At 43.2% G+C, this 24,061-nt stretch overlaps 1 protein-coding gene across 11 annotated transcripts in view; it reads right to left on the reverse strand.

Annotated features, from left to right (window-relative positions):
- Sgms1 (sphingomyelin synthase 1) overlaps positions 1-24,061 on the reverse strand; it is a 265,738-nt gene that overhangs the window by 184,691 nt on the left and 56,986 nt on the right. For 2 of the 11 annotated variants that reach the window (XM_038344314.2, XM_038344303.2), the window contains exon 1: positions 22,920-22,990. The exons of the other annotated variants lie outside the window; for them this stretch is intronic. The gene's annotated coding sequence lies outside the window, so the exon portion shown is untranslated. Of the gene's footprint in view, positions 1-22,919; positions 22,991-24,061 lie in introns of those variants that run through there. 11 annotated transcript variants of the gene reach the window in all.

Here is a 24,061-nt window from a genome sequence, read left to right on the forward strand (position 1 = left end):
CAGGCAAAAGAGGTGTCAAATGGCTTCACTAAAAAGCTAGGAGCATAAAACTGAGGAACGGGGTTTTGAGAAGGACAAAGTTTTCTTTTTCTCGTAATAAAAAGTCCTTTTGAAGTTGAGAGTCTTTAAAAGACTCGTTTCCAGCAGGCTGAATTCATCTAGTGTTCTAGCAGAACATCTAATCTTACTCTCTTCCTTAACTTCAGTGTACGTACTGTTGACTACTTTAAAAATCTGCCGGATAACATATATTGCCACTAACTCTTATGGTCAGTAAAGATGAGAAGGAGAGGGAGGAAGGGAAAAGAGCACAAGCATTTGGCAGGTAAACACTCACGTGGGTGCTCCACATATCATTACTCCGGCGGATGCTGGGCCAGAACAAACACTGACCACTCTCTGCCTAAGTGAGAAAGTCTTTGGAATCTCCACAATATCACTGAAACTAGGGTTTTTCTAAATCTGAAATTCTTTATATGATCATTCCACCACAAGCCCCACAATGAGGGTTGATGGCGCCGATCTTCATATCTAGGCATCTGACATACAAGTCATATCTCAGGCTACCGGGTCCTAATCTCAGTGCACTTTTTGGGGTATCACATTTATAACCATCTTGCTATCTGTAGACACTAAGCTCTTAGGTTATGCCAAATAGACTTAAATCAGAGCAGCAGAATGGTAAGGGAGTATTTTTTTTCTCAAAAGTAAAAATACTGAACAAGGAGTGGGAGTGCGCATCTATGATCTAAGCACTTCAAAGCCAAGGCCAGAGGATCAAGTTTGAGGACAGACAGGGCTATAGAATGAGAAGTTGTGTACAGAAAGGGAAAGGAAAAATGAGTAAGAAAAGAAATCAATAAATGCAAACAAACAAACCCTGGAGTCGAGAAACAAAAAAGACTTAGACCATATTCCTACTGGGGAATGAGATAGCTACAGTCAGGCAGACAGATACATCATGTACCAGTGTGGGCTATATTTTAAGCTCCAGGAGTGGTTTATGGTTGCCTCTGTATCAGTCCAAATATACATGTTCCTTCCTAGGTGAGGCAGATCCACCTTTCTCTATAACTACATGGATCAGGTCTGGATTTGCTGGACTTACAATGACAAGAGCATAAGCTGATGACTGATTCCTTTGATTTTCCTTTAAATACCTAAGTCATTATCTCAATCCACTCGAGCACGGAGTGCAGCTATAGGGACCAAGCAACAAAGACATGCGTAAATCCACAATGAAAGTAAGCTTGCACAGAAATGTAACCAGAAACAATGTGAAATGCTTCCCATGAAATCAGCACTTTGAGAACTGTTCCCTGTGAAGGGTAATAAACTAAGCTGAACAGGCCTGTGCTGGGAAGAATGATACCACCATGCATCCAGAGTTTCATGAATCTTCTACCATTTGACCCAGTTCTACTACTAAAATTCAATAATTGTTGAAAATGCAAAAAAGAAAGTCTAAAAATTTAGGAGGCAACCACATAGAATACTATGCAGGTAGTAAAAATTATTTTCACACAAAAATAATTAAGATATAATATTAAACATATAAATGCTCTTTAAAGTATCAAATATACTGACATGGTCACGTAGGAAAAGAAACAAACATGGAAAAATGATAGCCACCCACATCAGAAGAAAAAGAAACAAAGCTGACAAAATGCCAGTCATGCACACCAGTCTTGGTCACTTCTGTATCCTTAGGGACTCCGACAGTTCCAGCTCACTGAAGGCACACAGACATTCTGAAATTCACTCCATCAAAAACAACCAGAGACATCTTACTGTCTGGTCATTTGTATTGAGCCTTGGCTATTCTTAGGCAGCAGGCAATGTTGGCTGGGGAACCTCACACTAAGTTGAGGATACTTGCCGGGCCCTGGCAAGAACGATGTTCATGGTCTTTTATATTCCTTTGCTGTTGGGACTCCAGATGTGGCCTGAAAACTCAGCTCCTGTGGAATCTGGTGTCTCACCTTTGTTCGGATGTTCAGTCGAAACATCTGGAAGCCTGGTTTCTGTGGACAACGATGGACAATGATGTGCCAGGTCTAAAGGTCTTTCCCCATCTCTGGGCCTTGACTCCTACATCTGAGAAAGGAACTAGCTAGACAGATTTTCATTTTAAAGGTTCAGTTTAGCAATAAAATAAGAGGTTATGATCTAAGAACAATCATCAGACTGAAAACAGAAAGGTTGTTCCACATATTTTATTTATCTATGCACCTTGCTGTAACTTCATTCTTAATGCCTTCTTTGGGATTACCTTCTGAGTGGTATGTTCAACCTTGTTCTACAGGGATCAAGAGATGGGGTAGTTAAAATACTTTGTTTTCTTGGTTGTGCGTCCATTTTTGAAGAATGGTCTCATTATCTCGGGCTGGCCTCATCTTTACTTCAACTTCTGATCCTGCAGCCTCCCCCTCCCACTTACTGAGAGGACAGGCATCGATGCCCACACTTGGGGTTATGGGATGTTCATGACAAACCTAGGGCCTCATGCACACTAAGCAAGCACTCTGCAGCTAAGCTACAACACGGTTTTGCTACGGTTGTTTTCTTTCCATTCTTCCATGCAATGCGTCTCAGTTGAGGAAAGGAGGACAACTACCTTGTTCCAGCTGAACTCAACGCAACTTCATTTCCACCCTAGGGTAAAAGCCTATATATACCCCGTCTACTGACATTTATCAGGTACCAAGGCGGACTTAACTGAGCTTTGGGGCATGAAGAATCGGCAGTACAGGAAGAGCCTGCATTTTCACAGTGAGCTTCAGAGATGGGCAAGCCTGCCGCCCACCTCTCGGACCCAGTTTTGCTTGAACTGCACTGCCAATGCTGTCACTTAAGGCAACAAAAGGTGCTTTGTATTCCTTCAGTCAGTCATCTCCACACCACGCTTTAAATGTGTTTTGCACAGTTACCATAGCCTAGCCACATAAATTTTCATTGCTATATTCCAAAGGTTTTTGTGTTTTGTTTTATTCTGCTCCCAGTCAGAAGCCCAAACAATTTGCTTTAATTATTTCTTTTATTTGGGGGATTATATCAATTCTTCCTTTCCTTCTTCCAAACCCCCCATATGCTTCCTTGCTTTCTTTCAAATTCAAAGCCTCTTTTTTCATTAATCACTGCTATATACATATATGGATGCACACACATATACACACAAACATATACACATATATACCTAAATGTACAAATATAACCTGCTCAGTCTGTATAACGTTGCTTGTACATATATTTTCAGGGCTGACCATTTGGTACTGGATAACCAATTGGTGTGCCCATCCCTGGGGAAGACTGCTTCTTCTGCTCTCAATTGAAAGAATTTCCTTTCAATAACTTTATCCATCTCATCTCCAAGCTCGTGATCCAACAACAGAATCTAAGAAATCTTACTTCAGAGTCTCATCTCCAGCCTTTGTGTCTGTGCCCCAGCCCCAGCCCCAACAGAATCACAGAAGCCAAAGAGGGTGGCCCTGGAGACATCAGCTCCCAGACTAAGCCCACTCCTCTGTCTGGCCCATAGGCCCAGGCACACTGATACCCCTGTGTTCCCATGTCCAAAGAGCAGGCAAAGAAGCATCACTGGCTTAGAGGCTACACCTACCCTCCCAAAAGTCTCCTTCCAGCTTGAAAGAGCAGAGAGCCGCGGCCGGACGTGGAGTCCAGGGGCCCTTCCTGTACAGGCCGCCCCACCCTGTTCTTTCTAAGAGGAAGTGGGCTGGAAATCCTGTACACTCATTGTTTTATTAATAAAACCTTGGGAGGAAGAAAGCCTTTGACAGGGATACACACTCACTGGGGAAATTAGGAGGCAAAGGCACTAATATTTTTATGTTTCTTGTCAACTTTGGTCATCTGAGACTTTTGAAACAAAAACAGAATCATAAGTCATCTAAGTTTGATGAGTTGCTGATGACACATTAGACAAACATTATTATGTACATCACCACCACAGCACAGCATTCTGGGATGGGAAGAGAGCCTCGTGTGGGTAGAGAAAGTCCACCACTTCCCAAGATGCCTCACTCACAGAACTCCAGCTAGATAAGGTCTATGAACAGACGCAGCTAGATGTACAGGTGAGAGGCAGATCTGTAGTAAATATGAATTCAAGGTCTCTCTCTCTCTCTCTCTCTCTCTCTCTCTCTCTCTCTCTCTCTCTCTCTCAACAGAATCTCACTATGTAGCCCTGGATGGCCAGGAACTCCCTGTGCAGATCAGCCTGGCCTTGAACTCACAGAAACTGGCCTGGCTTTGCCTCTGCCTGTCAAGTGCTGGAAATAAAGGCACGCTCCAACAGCCCTAGCACAAAGGATGCAAGACCTACATGCTTAAGGGACCAGTTCACTGACACTGATACCCTATGGCTCCACAGATCAGGCCGTAGGCTAGAAATCTGACTTCTGAAAGCCAGCTTTAGCACCTGACATCTCTCACACCTGAATCTACTTCTTCCAGGACACAGAGGTCGAGCCTTGGCATACTGGGTATTCAGGCCTACACACCTCAAATTTCCTGGACAGACCTTCAAACTAAGCAAAAAGCTAAGGTGTCTGTGATGGTGTGGTTCCTATGATGTCTAGGACTATATTAATATCCCTTCTTCTTCTCCACAGATGAACTGGCCCAAGCCCTCCTCTCCCCATCACACTCCTTCCAAGCCACACTGTTCAGACTGGGATGGGAGGGGCAAACAGCTCCCTGGGACCACTTAATGTTTAGATTTAAGGTGACTAGTTCTTTCATTATTTTGAATTAAAAGGACTAGATTCATTAGATTCTTTTGAGTAAAAAGTTGCCAAGTGCCCCATACATCTGAATATGGCTGTGCTTACTGTACTGAACTGCTTCAATTACAGAAACAATCTCTCATACTCACAGATAGCTCTATAATTAATAAAGCCCAAGGAAGGAGAACCCGACATGGAATTCCACAGGAGATTGCAGTGAACATTGTGATGGATATCTTTAGCCCTCCCAGCGCTCACACAGCTCCTTGAGAGCAATGTGAATCTCGTGTTTATTGCAGTCTGTTTATCATACATTTTGTGCCTTGCCAGCATGACATCATCAACACAAATGCACAACAGGCTACCATACAAACAAACTGCAGCAAATACTAGAGCCATCTGGGTCACTTCCCATGTTTACTATGCATCTTCAGAGCTAACAGTTTCCATAGAAATAACCGCTAGAAATAGGCTCACTGGAGTCAAAGGATTAACGAATTGTTTCTCAGTCGGCCACAAGAGGCCTTTTAGGGAAAAAACCTTCTGAGTCATTTCAGCATCTACATTTTTCTCAGCCAGCTTTGGCTGAATTTTCCTAGTCTGTTCCTGCTGCCTTTACTGTTAGCTAAATTTGCACTTAGTTTTCAAATTATTCAAATCTGGTAGTCAGCTAATCATCTCTGGTCTAACAAGCTATACTGATGAATGTAGCATCTCTACCATTTGAAATAACAACTGACATCTTGTTCATGGTTTTGTGCTTTGAGGCAGGATCTCACATAGCCTAAGCTAGCCTGTGCTATGTCGATGAGAATGGACCTGAACTCACAATCCTCTTGTCTCTGCCTCCCAAGAGCTGACATTCCAGGCCATGTATCATTATGCCCAACACGTTTGTCTATTGCTATATTTTAGCTCATATTTTGAACTGAATAACTAGTATTAATCAGCAAATATCCCAGGATCCTCTGCTTATTTTATCTAAATTTCGGATCAAACCCTTTATGTAGATTTCTCATGGTGGGCAAATTCTTTCTCCAAAAGTTTCAGAGTTTAAAAAGAAAACTGTTTCAAGTTCTGAACTTTCCCACTTTGCTAAGGATAATCACTCCCAGTAGTATTAGGACACAACACTGGGCTTCTCAGGGCCCTGCCTCCTTTTGTGATGTTAAGACTTAAAGTACTTAGCATATCCCCTACTTTCATTGATAGAACTTACATGCCAGTACAAAAATAGACTACAGATTGTGAAGTATTTCCTAGGTGAGACTGAAATAGCTCAGGTTGATTCTCCTTGTCAGAACTCTTGCCCACATTTCACACCAGAAAGGTTGAATCTGATGGAGAACCCAGAAGGAATGACACCATCATTGTCAGAGCGGTGAAGCCACCCAAGAAGATGACTTCCAACTTGGCTTTCCTGAACACAATTACACCCACACTGCATCCAATGGGCAACACCGTCAGTACATAGTATGATGAAGCACAGGACAAGACACAGACAAAGCCATGATTTTAAATGAGATTTTTAATTGATGAGGGCTGTCCCAAGGACTGAGGGATACTTACATGCTACACTTGAGAATATTAAATGCTAATATACACTGTGGACATGTGACCACTCAAATATCCAAACAATTGGAGTAAGCATGTCACCCGCCCCATTTAGAACCAGTTTCTATTCAGTGAGATGGAGCTAGCTCCCAGGAGCCTGGGATGTAACTGGGAACAGGGCATCTCCAGGCATGGATGATAAGGTTTACACCAAAGGTGATCTGAAGATGTACAGTGAGCTCTGCTGTGAACGGGAGAAGAAATCCGGTTCCTTCAGGAATCTGGTCCAGAGCCAAACCTGTTGTGAGATACTTTCTCCACACCTTGCATGTTCCCCTTCTCTGTGGTGATTTCATGAACTCTAAGACCAAACAAAGCTGGGCTCACAAAACAGCTAGTGTTAGGATTGCTTCTTTTTTGTTGTTCTTGAGAGAGCATCTCACTATACAGTTCTAGCTGCCTTGGAATTCAATATAGTCTCGACCAGGCTGGCCTAGAACTCAACAGAGATCCACCTGCCTCAGCCTCCCAAGTACTAGGATTAATGGTGTTAGTTACTTCAGCAGAAATGCCAAAAACACTACAATTGGTCCTGTCCTGTTTAAGACAAGTTAGTTCCTTGCTCCTGGCCATCTAGGGAAGACAAACAGGGAGTAAAAGTCCTAGTGAAGGTGCGAGTACCACCAGCCTATTTCTAGGACTTTCCAGAGAATGGAACTTGGCTGAATAAAAGGATCAAAGACTTGCTTAGTTCCTTCCTGCCTGTCAGCTCTCAAAAGGCCACTGTTCCAAAGGCTAGTGTATGCCTTCTGAGAACAAGGCTCCTTGTTGATCGTCTGTTCTCTGATTGGAAGAGACACTGACTGTGTTCAAGTTTAGCCATAATCAGCACTTTTACCTTTTACTGCAGCACTGGCTTTCGGACGACAACTTTACCAGTGGACGTGTGAGTCTTCTCATATAGACCCTGCTCAAAATGTACCAACAATGCCCTGCACACATGGGCCCTGGCTCTCTAGATTCTGGAACCTATTGAAAATACAAAGTGCTAGCTAAAAAGAGCAAATTTCTGGGACTCGACATGTGTGTCCATAAGCCATAGAGGCAGGGAACTGAAATTGAAATCCTGCCACGTTTCTGATACAGATGATTGAGAACTGCACAAAATGACGCCCAAAAGAAGCTAAAAGCTGGCATCGTCTTGACAGCTTACATTCTATTGCCTTGAGACAGATCCATGTCTTAGAGTTTCTATTGTTGTGATAAAACCCCATGACCAAAGCATCTTAGGAAGGAAAGGGCTTACATATTCCAGGTCATATTGAGTTAAGCCAAGGCTTAACTTAAAGACAGGAACTGCCTCCATGAAGCAATGCTGCTCACTGGCTGGCTCCCCCAGCTCGCTCAGACTTCTTTCTTATGCAACCCAGCCACTGTCCAGAAGCAGCACCACCACTGCAGGTGAGGCCCTCGCACATGAATCATTAGTCAAGAAAATGCCCCACAGGTCCCCACAGGCCCAATCTGACGGAGGCAATTACTCAGTTGAGGTTCCCTCTTTCTAGATGACTCTAGCTCGTTTCAAGTTGATAGGAAAATAAGACAACTTCTCATTAACAAAAGTAAGAAAGTCAAAAGGAAACAACAGAAATCATCTTAAAAACTAAAAATTAAAAGAAAAAAAAAACCCAAGGGTTGGAGAGATGGCTCACAGATTAAGAGCATTTGTTTGCTACTCTTGCAAAGGACCCCAGGAAAGCTCTCAGCAACCACCTATAACTCCACTTTCTGGGGATCCGTGCAGGCTCCTCCATGCATGTAGAACATGGAGACACTCAGGACCAACACACACACACACACACACACACACACACACACACACAATGAATCTTCTGTTACAAGGTGATTTTTTAAATTGCCTTAACACTGAAAACTAGAGTCCCTGCTTTATGCTCAAATATAGATAAAGTCATTATTAAAATGTATATTGACCTATATTATTAAATTTATGTTTTAGGCAGATCAAAAAATTATTTCTACCAAAGCATGCTGAATGTAATTATACAACCTTGTTTTGGAATAAGTTTTACTTTTTTTCAGTATTTCTTTATTCTCTTGAACACTTACCATCTAATGACTTTTATCACCTGTCGTGAAATCCAAGGAATGAGGAGTTGATGCATGTTTAATGGTCAATATAGAGAGCCAGAAATATCTCAGTGGTAAAGAATGCTTACTGCCCTTCCAGAGGACCCAGGTTCATTTCACAACACCCACTTTGGGTGGCTTATAATCACTTGTAACTCCAGTTCTAGGGGCACAACACCCTCTTCTGGCCTCCATGGGTACCTGCATTCACACGCACATTGTCCTACACAAATACACATATGTGCATAGAATTAAGAATAAGAAAATAAATCTTTAAAAAGAAAAGGTAAAAGGCAATATAAGAAGCTAAACATCGAGAAGATTGTGCCTCCATCTGCTAAACATAGAAAGAGAAGATACATTGCATACCACAGGCCTATCAGATAATCCAGTGGCCAGAAACAGCTTTGAGACAAGGAAGAAAGCTCAGGGAAACAATGTGGTGTATCAGCCATGGCATTCTGGCCACACAAAATAGATGGGCCACTTCTCAGACTTCTTAATCAGCACTTAAAATATTCATAAATACCATTACTTTCACTTCTTCACTCAAGATATATAATTAGGTGTCTACTTCATGCCAAGGACTCTATATACCAATACAGTGGGCTACCAGACGATGGTGTGGTGCAATAATGGGGCGCTTTCTGACCTAAGACCTTAGAAGTGGAACTTAATGGGGAATTGAAGGAATATTGCTAAACAAATAGAGATAGAAAAGGAGAACTATGGAAGCTACTGCAAAGGAACTGAAATCAAGTTACCATGGCTGAATCCAAGTGAGGGAAGGAGGGGAGTTGGAGGAAGGACCATGGAGAAGAGTGGGTAACAACAGGTGACATGAGATTGCACAGCTATGAAGTCATTATCAGAACATGGTAGAAAGTCAGGTATTGAGCGGGTCAGGCTGGGTGTTGGGGGTTTGCTTTCTGTTGGGTTGTAGGACAGGAACATCTGACTGTTGTGAAACTTATCCCAAGGTGGTACAATTACAGTCAACATGCTTTGACAGAAACCATTTCGTGGTCAACCTAAAATGCAAATTTTAACCATATAGGTCAATATATGGGTTCCTATACTCTTTTGCATCTCAAAGTCGCTGGATCACAGGCAAGCGACCGCCTATGTGACAGGAAAATGAAAAAGAGGTGCTAGCCAGTCCCCAGGTTGGCAGCCCTGATGGCGAGGCCACATGGGAGGAGTCCAGATGACTGTTTTTCCTTTGTTCTGTTCCTAAAGCTCTCCTTGCTGAGCAAGCAGCACCCACACACCAGAACAAGGCACACAGCAACAGCCACAAACCCACAGAGCCGGGATTTTGAGATGCAGACGTAACTAAAGAGCCTGCTCAGAAAATGGGGCACTGATCTTCTATCCCTTAAGCTCACTCAGAACTTCACAAAGCAGGTGTTTCTGTGCTCGTTTTACCAATGTAAAAAATCAGTTAGGAACGCCTCTCAAGCTAATGAAATGTTTACCCTCCAAATGAGGAAAGCTATTCAGAAAGGAGCCCAGCAGATACTCCTGGTTGACAGGGTTGGCCTACCAGACAAACAAGGCCACACTACTGGACTAAATTAGTTCTTCCTCACTCACAGAGAACTGATATGGAGCAGGACACAGGAAATTGGATCTGTCTTCATTGAACCAAAGCCGGGAGTCACAGCATCTGAGACTGGCTGAACTCCCGCAGGCAAAGAGAACCAGTCCAGAACTGGTGATTTCGTCCAAGTGTTTTAGTAATAAAAGAACAATTTTAGCCATTCAGGGGAGAGCACTACAGCAACTTTGCTTCCAATTTTACAAAGCAGATAGCTGAAATCATAGAGAAACATATCCTCCAGTTCCACAGGAAAGACCTGAGAAATATAAATGCCAGCAGCCAATGAGGAGCAGGCGATCCCACGCTTACTCACCACACAACCAGGGCTCGATGACAACCCCCTTCTTTCTCAGGACCTCAGAAGCACCATGCTTGCTAAAAGCTCCGTAAAACTACCATGGAGAGAAGATTGTCAGATCAACAGAAGGTAAACTTGAACTTAACTGGGGACAACTAGAAGAATATAATCACATTCAGGTGGTGAAAAGTAGGGACATCAGGAGTTCACGGCCATCCTCAACTCTATATAGTGGGAGAAAGCTGATGCCCAAGAGTCGTCTTCTGACCTCTACACAGGCACTGTGACACATCACAAATACGTAAACAAAACAATGAAATGAAAACTTGGGACTCCATTTATTTGGATTACATAACTGTCTACGCTGGGCAGAGTTAGTTCACCTTTCAATTAATATTCTTGATAGCAGGAAACAGTAACAAAGCATAAGTATGGCAAGGCAGGGTACATACTAAGACAAGCTCCTTGTTGAGATTACTAGCAAACAGATTGTTTAGTCACTAATTCTTCTCTAGTTTTCTGGGAAAGAACCTGATCTATGCACAAATCCTTCTGGGCAAAGAATTGCCTCTTACGTCTTCTTCTCTCTGCCGTTTCTCTGAGTACTGTTTCTGCAGACAGCACAAAGCATCACAGACTTCAGTTCTTCTATGTGAGCTGTAAAAGTGAACAGCCTTCACCACTCCTACACACACAAGCCACTCAAAATGCCTTGGCCTGGTGCTCAGCTGGCCACAACCTTATCTCTGAATGCTCTTCCTTCCCAAAGCTGCCCTCCAGCCAAATGTCTCTCATATCTATACCAGAGGCAGATATATGACTCAGCCTAATGACTTCAGTTCATATTCAGGCCAGGTGAAAGGGGAGAGCTGACTCCTACAGACTGTCCTCTGACCTCCACATGGGCAACATGGTGTGTTCATGCCTCTACATGCAGACCAGACAGACAGACAGACACACACACACACACATAAAAAAATGGAAAAATTAAGAGACCCTAGGAAGGACAGGAACTCTACACTCCAGAGGCCAGTTTGATGTGGGATTCTCCTCTGTATGCTGTGATTACCCATTAACGAATAAAGAAAACTGGCTTGGCCTGTTAGTGCAGAACTTAGCTAGGTGGGGAAAACTAAACTGAATGCTGGGAGAAAAGAGGCAGAATCAGGGAGAAGCCAGGTAGCCCCAACGGAGACAGACGTACTGAAACTTCACTGGTAGGCCACGACCTTGTGGTGATGCACAGATTAATGGAGATGGGTTAAACTAATATGTAAGAGTTAGCCAATAAGAAGCTAGAGCTAATAGGCCAAGCAGTGTTTTAAATAATATTAATTTCTGTGTGATTATTTCAGGTCTGAGCTGCTGGGAGGCGGGAAACACACTAGCGGCTTCCTCGTAACAATTGGGCAGCTGAAGTCTCTCCCCAGTTGAGAATGAACAAACTCCAGTATAATTAATAAAATTTAATATGATGACTGCCTACATACAGAGGTATTTCAATATGAATGTTAAAGTTGCAGTGGAATGTACCTGAGTGCTCTCCTGGTGGCTGGGACAAAATACCCTGCAAAACACAACTAAGGGAGGGTCTATTTGGACAGTGACCCAGCCCATCACAGTGGGGACGGCAACAAAGCACAAGGCAGCTCATATTCGTATCTGCAGCTACTCAGTTCCCTTTCTCCTTTCTATTCATCCTGAGCCCCAATCCCATGGAATCACATTTAGGACGAATCACGTTACCTTAATTAATAATCTAGAAAGTTCCTCACAGCCATACCCAGAGGTTTGTTTCTAAGGCGACTTTAAATCCAGTCAGATGAGCAGATAAGATTTTCTGTCACACCACGCTTAAATCCTAAGCAGGCATGTCCTTCCTGCTTCTCCAATGGGAAGCAGCAGTCTAAGCAGGCATGTCCTTCCTGCTTCTCCAATGGGAAGCAGCAGTCTAAGCAGGCATGTCCTTCCTGCTTCTCCAATGGGAAGCAGCAGTCTAAGCAGGCATGTCCTTCCTGCTTCTCCAATGGGAAGCAGCAGTTATCTGGGGACCTCACAAACAGGCGACAAACGTTGTTTATAATCAATCCCCTGGATACAGCTTTCAAGTCACGGTTTGTCCTCTCCTCTGTAATCCTATCATATACATATAGCTATACTAAAGAAACTAAAATACTGTCCTGAGAAGCTCATGCCCACATTTGAATGTTTCAGAAGCATCATATAATGCCAGAAAATAAAGAGAAGAAAGAACTAAAATGTACTTGTATGCATATAAACACACATATCAATGACAATGGGATACATCAAGAGCCACCTAAATGACCTCCCAATGATCAAAGTTGGAACATCTTGGGCAATACAAATAAAAGCACATAGTACTGGATTTGAACCCGAAATATTAATTATCCATGAATCCATACTGTTATGTATAAATGACATGTTCAATAAATGATGGATAGGCCAGGCAGTAGTGGCACATGCCTTTAATCCCAGCACTGGGGAGGCAGAGGCAGGTGGATCTCTGAGTTTGAGGCTGAGGCCTGGCGATTGCCAACTGTCTAGGAATAAATTCCAGGACAGCTTAAGCTACCAATCGAGACTGTGTCAAAAACTGAATGAATGAATATAAACGTTATTTAACTTTGCATATCTGTCTTGGTTTTGAGGTCATAAAGCAGACTACAGAGCAAGTTCCAGGACAGCTAGGGTTTCACAGAGAAACCCTGTCTTGAAAAACCAATAATAAACAAACAAATAAATAAATAAATGGTGGCTAGCATACAGAAGTCCTATGGAAGAACTCAGTGTTTTCTATAGACACCTCATCCAAGCACAGCTCATCATGTGACACTCGTCGTCTTGACAGCAGAGAAACCTGGCATTACTGTCTCAGCTTGCTGAGGTGATCTAGGTCATACCAGCAGAGATAAGTCACGTTGCTTTTTCCTCCTAAAAAACGGTACAAAGAAAAGAACATCTCCTGTCTCTGATCCTGCAAAAACAACTTTAATCTAATCAGGAAATCCTAAGGCCAATCTCAATTGAAAGACAGTCTATAAAACAACTGACTAGTACTCCTCCACGCTGTCAAGGTCGAGAGAGAGAGAGAGAGAGAGAGACAGAGAGAGAGAGAGAAAGAAAGTCTATCAGTCACCTTCTAGAAGTCTAAAGAGACACAGCAGCTAGACAGGATGTGGCACACATGCCTGTTGTTAGCCTGCAGAAAAGGAACGTTATTACATAAAAACTAAGAAAGCTGAATAAAATATGATTCAAATTAATTATAATGTCTCAATTTGTTGTGATTGACATGCAGTACTAACATTAGAAAGTTAAAGCTTATTTTTAAAAACTCTCTTTGCCTCTCTCTCCTGCCTTACCCCTACTCAGACTGTAGTAATTCCACGTCCAAAGCTTCCACTGTTTCCCTCCCTTCTGTTCACATGGCCCTGTCCAGTCTTTATCTTTTCCAGCCCATGTTCTATACAATTGTCAAGGTCCATTTTCTAACACAAAATCTCAAGAATAACACATTCACGATGGATTCCTTTAACAGCTCACTTAGAACAAAGTCAACAGCTTCTTATGTGAATGCCAAGATGGAAATACTCGGGGCTCTGCAAGCCTCCCTCCTCTGCCACTGTGGCAACCAGCAAACAGAAATGCCCATATTCCAATAAAGCCATTTTCATGAAAGCAGGCAGAGACCTCAATTTGGACCAAAGACCATGCTGTGCCTATCGCTGGCATAGAGAATCAGGCCCACACTCCTCCTCTCCCCCTTCTCTACTGGGGAGCCCTATTCCCCTGTGATTGCCCTACACTTAGAGGAGCACCCTTTTCTCTGAAAATCCTCTAGATCATTCCATGTCAGGACAATCCCACCTATTTCATAACTCATAGTCTTTAACCCCTAAAACTCATCGGGCACAACATCAAAACTCACACATTACAAGACAGGAACTCCATGTCTATAATTCTCACACTTAGGAGGCTGAGGCCTGGCGACTGCCAACTGTCTAGGAATAAATTCCAGGACAGCTTAAGCTACCAATCGAGACTGTGTCAAAAACTGAATGAATGAATATAAACGTTATTTAACTTTGCATATCTGTCTTGGTTTTGAGGTCATAAAGCAGCATATAATTGGTTAACATATACACCATGCTTTAGAAATACTAATGGGAGCCAAAGTTCGACCACAGCTCCAGAACATGCGCAGGCACTCTGCCAGTTGTGAACTGCTGGGTCCTTTAAAAAGACGGGCTTCGTAGTCCAAGTCTGAGGAATGTGAGACTCAACAGAGTTAAGCAGCTTGCTTCACATGAGGAATTCACTGAATTGTGAATGTCCCGAAAGACAGACACCTTACCCGATAATTCTCACATTTTTTTGACCATAGAATATTTATATATTTTTATCCTCTGTGACCTACAATGCAGTTAGACAGTTTTTGAAATCTGGTGTATATCCATACTGGGCAGACTAAAAGTTTGAATTTTATCCATCATTATGGTAGGCCAAACAATGGCCTATGAAATGGTAACACATCCTAATCTCTAAAGTCTATAATAGTTTCTTTACAAGCCGAGATGTTGGGTGCAGGGGCTTTACAAATGCGATTAGGTGAAAGCTGGAGAAGCCAAGTAGGTCCCTATATACAAAGGTGTCCTTAATATGTAGAGACTGGCCTGATACCAAACACAAGAAGAAAAGGCAGTGTGACCTCACAGGGTCTCAAACAAGACAGTGCAGAAAAGGAATTCTAGGGGCCACCACAAGCTACAAGAGGCAAGGGCAGATTCTCCTAGAATCTGCAGAGAGGGACAGCCCTGACCATTAAAACCAATCCTGGATGTCAGGCCTGCAGAATCATTAGAAAGCAAATTCCTGATGCTTAAGCTGTCCCAAATTCATGATAATCTGTTATAGCATCCACATGGCCATGTGATTTATACTTAGTACACTTCTGCCTTCCATTTTATGTTTTGGGCTGAATTCAACCTCTGTAACAAATGTTGAACAGCTTCTTGTGTTCGAAGCTCCCTGTGCTTCAGAGCTTGTAAAATATTAAGGCCGGCAAGGCCTGCAAGAGCAACCCTGTGTCCAGCTGTGCTGGCCCTGGCTGGAGCTGGGCTGCTGGGCTCCACTGAGGCGCAGTTCATCCAGTCAGAGGCCACAGCCACCAACTATCACGATTTGACAGAAAGTAAAAGGAGCACAGCTGGGATGCGCAGAAACCCTCATTAAATATTCTTCAGTGACATCAGATTAGCCTCGTCCTCAATAGGGTCACGATTAGCCTTGGTTAGGGAGGTTTCATCACCCACTTAAAAGAATCATCAGTGACTGATGACAAGAAGCCCTGGATCCGAACCCAACCAGGGGGATTTCAGGTCCAGCTTTAACAGTTACTTGTTAATCCCCTTGCCTCCGTCAGTGTGTTTGTCCCCCATGTGACTCGGGAATCTCACGTGGAAGGTAGATTGATATTTAATGATGACTACAGAGCTGCTCTGTGGATTAAATGCGATTATGCACACAAGTCACTTAGTGTATATAGTGTCTCGCATGTGACACTGACACGGAATAGTCAAACCTTGGGGAGTGCAAATGCAACCCAGGAAAATAATTATCTGATAATTACTCCTACTGAGGAGGCTGCGTCTACTTTCAACCTCAAGCAAAACCTCATTTTCTGACCTTCAGTTTCACAAAGTACAAACATTTATGTGGCTGGACATTGAAAATGACCTCAACAGAGAGAGGGGGTACAAGAGCCCCTGGTTCCATCCTGGACCACTGCTTTCTGGATAAATTGCCAGGGTTGATCATTTTAAGACACGTACTTAGTGTTGTGTTAAATCCATGGGATGCGTTAGAAAGCTTAAAGGTACTGTTCCTCTGAGGGACTCCTGCACTAACGGTCATCTGTACTGGCAGAAGCAGAATGCCACCAAAGTCCATCTTAATTCTCAGCTACGGAAGCTCCACCTGAAGGCTTTGTCTTATCCGTCAGTTATGCTCAGAGAAGCAAATGAAATCATTCTGATAAAGCTCAAAAACAGGACCCTGCAGCCGGGCGGTGATGGCGCACGCCTTTAATCCCAGCACTCGGGAGGCAGAGGCAGGCGGATCTCTGTGAGTTCGAGACCAGCCTGGTCTACAAGAGCTAGTTCCAGGACAGGCTCCAAAGCCACAGAGAAACCCTGTCTCGAAAAACAAAAAAAAAAAAAAAAAAAAAAAACAAAAAAAAACAAACAAAAAAAAAAAAACAGGACCCTGCAAGCAACAAGACAAAAGGTCACCGTGTGAAGTGCGTCCACACATATGACTAGTTGCCACCATCCCCAAGCGCCACCTACTGCCACATCTGACAACACCACCTGTTTGTACTGAGGATTCAGAAGGTATCACACACATCACACCATATAGCAAACATCTGCTCACTGTATACATCGGGAAATGCCCGAGACTCAGACTTGATGCCTAAAACCTTTAGGAGGACTCCTTTGTTAGGTGTGGTGGCACATGCCTGTAATGGCAGGACTTGATAGAAGATGAGAATAAAGAACTCAATGCCAGCCTGGACTCTGTAGCAATACTATCTTTAAACTCAAACACACATACACACAAGCACTGGGGATAAAACTCAATGATCAAATATGTGCCTAATATATCAAGGCTTTGTGTTGATTGCCCAGGAAAGAACGAGGGAGGGAGGGAGGGAAGGAGAGAGGGAAGGAGGGGGAGAGAGAGAGAGAGAGAGAGAGAAAGAAAGAAAGAAAGAAAGAAAGAAAGAAAGAAAGAAAGAAAGAAAGAAAGACACCAGCCCCCAACTAAGTTGTCTCGGGCACCAATACCAAGTTCCAGCAGAAACGAGCCCAATTAAGCAACTGTTAAAGAAAACAAGTCTCGATTGCTGGCCACACAGAAACACACACACACACACAGACACACACAGACACACACACACACACACACACACAAAAACCCAGAGCAGTAGCACATTCCCTTGTCAGGGACAACAGATGAGATTCAACTAGCCTATAGTTCACAAACACACAGCATGGGCTGTGCTGGTAGAAACCATCAGGACACAGCAAAATGTTCATAGAGACTCTCAGTTCAGAAAAAGAAGCCCACGCTTAAAAAAAAAAAAAAAAAAACCTTAGCAGTAACGGGTTGTAACGAATTTTTAAGAAGCCTCTCCTTTTTTATTGTAATTTTGAAGTAGAGGTTAAATATCCAAATGCCAGTGGAGCCAGCCTGCAGTGGGCAGGGGGCAAAGCCCAACAGCCAAAGGGCAGCCCCACTCACGCCCGCCAGCTCCAGGGCTAGCGGAGGACCCAAGTTCAATTCCCAGCACCCACATAGCAGCTCACAAACATCTAGAACTCCAAAAAAACAAACAAATAAAAAGGAAGTAAATATTCCCTTTTGCTCTGTATAGTTTCTGACATTCTACGTCACTGTGTATTTTGCAAGGTTGCTTTTTACACTCAATAACGCAGCAAGCACACCCTTCCGCATCAGTATGCTCATAGTTCCATTCACTAAATTCAGAGTTAGAGCACAGAATGTCAATGCAGATAACTGGGTCTTAGATACCTCTAGCTAAATAGAAGAAGACCACACTCTTGCAAAATGGGGCCACATAGCACATGTCACCAGCATCATACAATGGCCTTCCCTTTCCAAAAGCCCAAGCTTCCCGCATTGCCGGAACGAAGGAAGAGGGGAGAAAAAGGCCTCCAAGGAAAGGAAAGACCCTGACTCAGCCAGGAGCTGCACAGACATTAACCTTCGGGTTTTTAATCACAATGAGCCTAGGTATTTGCTCAAACCATCCAAGTCAGTACTTAGAACTCAGCGAGTCACAGTCTACCTATTTCTAAAGCACATCTGAAATGGAGTTGGCTTAGTCTAAAGCAGCCCACCGTCTCTCCAGGTTCAAGGTCTTAATCACAAGAACAGAACCTGGCTCACAAACACGGTGCTTATAGCCACATTACCCATCCCATGTCAATGCCAGGCCCCGGTGGGAGGCCAGAGATGCAGGAAGAGCGCAGGATGCAGACGAGGTCTCTGCTCCAAGCTTCTCCTTTTCCAAGGGAAGTGGCTGGTAAGTGGAGAACAATAACCCTCATATTTAAAACACTAATTCGATTAGTGACTCAAGATCCTGCAAAGCTAATTAAGTATTCAGATCTTCAGTAATTCCAATTTGGTTCCCAGATGCAGAAAAATCTCTCCATCTAAAGATATCAACTCCCTGGAGGCCAAAGCCTGCTGGCCTGCATGGCTAGCTTTTAAAACACTTTAGGAAACTTGACCTCAAAGTAAAATCCGCAGTTTAGGGGGGTTAGAGCATCTGAGAAAACATACTAGAAACCAACACACATTCAGAAATACTTTGATCTCTTTTCTTATTAGTACATACAACTTGCTTTCTAAAATAAACGCTGAAGCTTCTCCCACCATTCCTTAGTTACATGAAAAGAATATCTCTCACTGCCAAGCTGTAAAAGAAGGATATTCTAGACTGTCCCCTCTTGCTTCCTCCTTCTTTTCCAAACACTACCATATTGACCTCAATTCTCCAAGCCCTTGGCTTTGGTTTTCAGGAAATCCCAGGGTGGGCATGACGATAATAATCATTTCATGGTCGCAGAGTCATTCATCCTCTCCGGGTACAGGACTCCCTGGGTAGTCTCCTATGCTCATTCTCTCAATTCACTCAGCGAGCGTTTCCAAAGTCCCTGCTGTGCAACAGGCACCGCTCCAGGCCAGAAATCAAAGCAATGTGCACAGTCACACAGCTCAGAAGCACCCCACAGTGGTGTCAGCCGGGCATGTGGCCTTTGCCAGGGGAGGACACAGGGGGGTACTAGAGAGGCATGCTTGAGAGCGGGGACTTCATCAAGGGCAGTCAACAATAGTCTCATTCCAGATGGGACACTGAGTGTGCCCTGAGGGAAAAAAAAGAGGGGACAAACATGCCAGGGGCTGTGTATTTCAGGTGAGAGGGTCCAGGAGCCCACAGGAATGCAGGGCCTCAGGACCCAGCCATCAGAGATGTGATCAGAGAGTGCACATAGAACCACACAGACATAGTCATACCCGTGAAGCTCACTTGGAATGAAACCAAAACAGTGTTTTTTCCATTCAGTAATTCTTTCCAGAAATTCCCAGAGAAATTTAAAGGTTTTGAGAATCTCGAGGAAAAACAAGTCAAGAAATAGAGAGCCAAGAATTAGAATTCATCCTGTTGTTTGCTTAGCAAACGCACAGTCCTCTGGCATCACTTTCAAACCAACAGCAGGAAATGCTGGTCTTCCGGGGTGAAGGCTACCTACGGTCAACACATCTGAGAACTGAGACGAGAACATGAAGAGAAGTAGCCCCAGTGCCACCCAGTCTCCCTGCTGCTACTGTGTTCTAAGTGTGGTTTGTGGTCCTGTCTGTGGCCAACTTTGAGTAAAATCTGAGTCAAGTTCATATTAATACGCCATGGACAGGACGCTTTGCAGTGCTGCCGATCTTGGTAGCACATCCAAACACAAACACCATCTAGACGCTCCTGGGTAAAACCGAGAGGCATTTTCCACTGTCAGAATACTCACTGGGGGTACTGTTCTTTGTGAACAGTTTTGAAGTTACCGTTTGATTATTGAAAATGTTTTAGATAGGTGCACGGAGCACAAAGCGTATGATGGATATTGCATTTCCGTGAGAAGACAGAGGCAGCTTTTCATAAGATCTGCTTGAGATTACAGAATTAAGAAGCATCATTAGAAGTCATTTAGAAAAACAATTTTTCTTTAGCATATTTTTGTTTACAGAATAGCAGTTGCTTGAGAACAAGAACGAAGACCTAGCACTCTTAATATTTAAGCAGTGTGGTTATTTATGAGTTAGGAAAAAATGACCATTTTACAGTACCTAACAAAAATATCATCACTGCTAAAAATTCTAGTAAAATATTCCAAGGAGAAAATGTGCTTTATTTCAAGAAATACATAAAACTCTACACATTTTTTTGTAGAAATCAGACCCTGATCTAAAAATCTGAAAGAGCAAAGATAAATAAATGTCAATGGCAAAGCTAAAGCAAACAGCACAAACACTGTTTCTATTATGAAGCAGGGAGCAAAAAAAAAAAAATCCTAAGAGCCTGAGGAAGCCAGATCTTTTACATCGGGCACTGAGTATACCTGCCCTGAGGCTGTACCTTCTACTCCAACCCTCAAAAGACACACAGGGGGAACTGCTCCCCAAGAATAGGGGGCTGACAAAAGTCAGCAGAAACAGTTAACAACAGAAAGAGTGCTGACATTTCACTGGCCCTACGGCTCCATTCGTGACTATACAGACAGCAAGCACCAGCTGCAATACCAATTTCTATTTCTCCGTCACCCTAGCAGGTACTCTTGAGAATGGAAACACAGAGGAGCTAAGAGGTACACAGCTTCTGTGAGACATAGCTCATCGCTCTAGGTCCCTGCTGTAACCCAAATACTTTCCCATTCCCATGCTTCAGGACTCTAGGATGACTGGCAATTATTACAAATTAATATTCAGTGAACTCTCATTATTTATTGCTTTTTCATCAGGTTTTTAATTTTAAGGATATTCCATTTAGAGGCACCACATAAGATTCATTGCTAGATGTGACATCTGTGTCCATTACCATTAGGAAAAGTGAGCAAGGTACCCCTTGGCTGCTTAAACAGCAGGCCTAGAACACCCCAGGTAAACAACTTGGTATGAGCCACACATTGATGCAGAATGGCACCTGGCATTTTCTTCCTGGTTAATGAGGAGCTGGGTTCTGTCGGCGTCAATGGTGTGGGTTTGAAAGGCCTTCAAACCAGTGTTCACTGAATCTCATGTAAACACACATTGGTCTGGAAGTTATTCAAGACTGCCCCAGAGATCCATTCTGACCACAAATGGAAGAGAGACCACAATGCTAACAAAAACATAAATACGCCTTGGGGTACACATTCCACATCAAAGACCTGCTGCGAACACTGGTTAAGGGCTGGTTCAAGGAAGACCTAAAATGTGGTTTTACTTGGGATAATCTTTTAGTTCAAACTTCCTTGTTTTTATAAGCAGTGACACTTTTCAAATCGCTAACAATTAACCCCTCAGCCCTGCTCCACCCAGTGAAGCTGTCTTTCCAAAGCCCTTCCTATCCAGCATGCTCTGTGTGCTTCCACAGACAGCTCAAGCAGTCCCAGACAGCACAGACCCAGGAAGCTTATGGAAAGAGAAGGGGGTGGAAGGATGTTAGCTTCAGCAATCTGGACCTAGTCTTATGAACCAAGGAATCTACCACCCCTTTTAATGGCAGAGAAACTGAACTCTAAAAAGAAGTCAAATGCCTTATTCAATGCTGTACGGATATCTGAATACAGAGTGCGACCTATACTCAGTGTCAATCAACAAGGTCTCAAGGGTTTTCCCAATAGTTAGCTGAGACCGTTCACTGAGCACAGGAAATACTTCTTCCTACAGGCAGAAATGAAGAGTCTCACACAGTGAGGCCCAGGGAAATGTCCACAGCCTGATGTGGGTGTTTACAGGGCATATGGGCAAAAACAACATACTATTTACATCCTGTTATAAGTCTTAAAACTAAGATGCATCTTCTCCTATATAAAGTTATTAGGAATTTCAGACCAGTTTTACATAAACATCAGGAAACATTTGATACCTTCTCAAACACAGGAAGGGAAGTTTTATCAACATAGGGAAAGGGAAAAAAGCAGATATAAACAGTCCAGCAGGACCGTGGCTCCCAGTGGCAACAGCTACTCCATGTCTGCATCTGTGGCAACATATGCATTCTTAGTCATAAAGATGTGCACATGTGTGCATCTGCATTATTTGCTTTTTCTTGATGATTCCAACCAAACAACTGCCAGGTGTTAATGTCAGACATTAATTAAGGAAAGAACATTACCAATGACAAGTACCAGTCAAACTGATGGGGTGACGGGGACCTTGATATGGTTCCTGATAGTTACCCCATTCTGTAGGAAGCCTGACACAAAGTTCAAAGAAGCACAATCCCTGCGTCACAGTGACCCATTCCTCTCACAGGGTCATTTCAGTACATTGTCATCCACTGTTTACACTGGATTTTCCGCCTGTTGGGATCACTCTCTGTCCTCAAAGATTTCAGGGTCCTGTTGGTTTTCCGAGCAGTCATTTCCACAGGATCCATCACTTGCTAAGGGACCAGAAGAACTCTTAATAGTAATAGTAGAGTTCTGCTGGTTCTGTTCATCTTTTTCTATTTGGGTCAGACCTTGTGACTTAGAATAGTCTTAGCAAGGAGACCAAGCAGGGCTTCCAAAATGTTAGTCCTTGCAGTGAGCACCCACAGTTTTAAGGTGACAGCTGAAGAATCGGCTGACTAGTAAAGTTCATGGAACCAAAGGTTAGAAGCTAAAAGGCCATGTTTTCCAATCTCAAACTGATCGCATGGGCTCAGGCAAAGCACAATTTCTCTGGGACTATTTCATCACTCCTATTACGGCATGTAAGTGCTTACCATGTTGGGAGTCGTAGTCCAAGCACTTTGCATGAACCAACTCATTCGATCCCACGGCAACCAAGCAGGTAACACATACGTCAACTAGGCAGTCAGAAGAAGCACAGTGACGCTAACAGCACGCAGGATGCAGCCCATCAGTCCTGAGCATCAGCACTGCCGCATTAGGATGGCCACCATTCCCTTTAACTTACATCTTCCGCGACATTTCAACAACGAGCCATACTTTAATCGGTCACATTTATGCCACCTTCTTCAAACTCGTCAACGCCTGCCATAAGAGCAAATATTTCAACTTTAAATAATAAAATACATAAAGCATCTAAGACACTGGTGGTGGATGATCACTTTAATAAAAGAGCAATGTCAAGTGAACTAGAAATTCTTGTGCTCTGCAGGTTTCTTGTTTAGTCAGTTTGTATGTGCAGTAGGAAGACCTAAGTTCATGGAACTAAAAGGCAGAAGGATGTTCTGTCATAGACGGCTTAGAATCAACCACATCCCATCCTGACACCTCATCCATTTCAGGCAGACTTCTCCTAACAGGACTCTGCCCACATCACCCACCACCCTGCTTCCTGACAAAAAGAGAAGGAGGATGCAGTAACATCTGGAAGCCAGCAGAGAGCACATCTTTATGTGAGTTCAAAACATGTCCTAAAAGGTTAAATTAAAAACATACAAAGACTGTGAGGGAAAATAAATCACCCATGTTCATGTACACCTTTCTTTTCCAAGTCAGCAAACAAATCTGTGTCACACCTTTTTTATCTCACCTTTTTTAATTTTTCAACTTTCAAAATCCTTGTCTCTCCCCAGCCCAACTCAATCCTCACGTAAATAAATGGACAAGCTGCTAGTTTCTAGATTAATTATTCTAGGACTCCACTATGTGTAAAAAGAAAGGTCTGGCCACAAGCAAATTCCCAGCTTCTGTACTCATAGGTTACAGAGTGTATGGTAGATCTACTGTAAGGCTCAGAGGTCTATACTACTGACAAACATCCCCTGCATCCATGTGTATACAGCACCTATTCATACAAGTATACATTTATACACATACACACACACATTCACACATGTCCACACATGTGCACGTGCACACACACATAGCAGAAGCAGCAGCAGCAACCACCGCCCTC

Source organism: Arvicola amphibius, chromosome 1, assembly GCF_903992535.2.
Source record: "Arvicola amphibius chromosome 1, mArvAmp1.2, whole genome shotgun sequence".
Classification (NCBI taxonomy): domain Eukaryota; kingdom Metazoa; phylum Chordata; class Mammalia; order Rodentia; family Cricetidae; genus Arvicola; species Arvicola amphibius.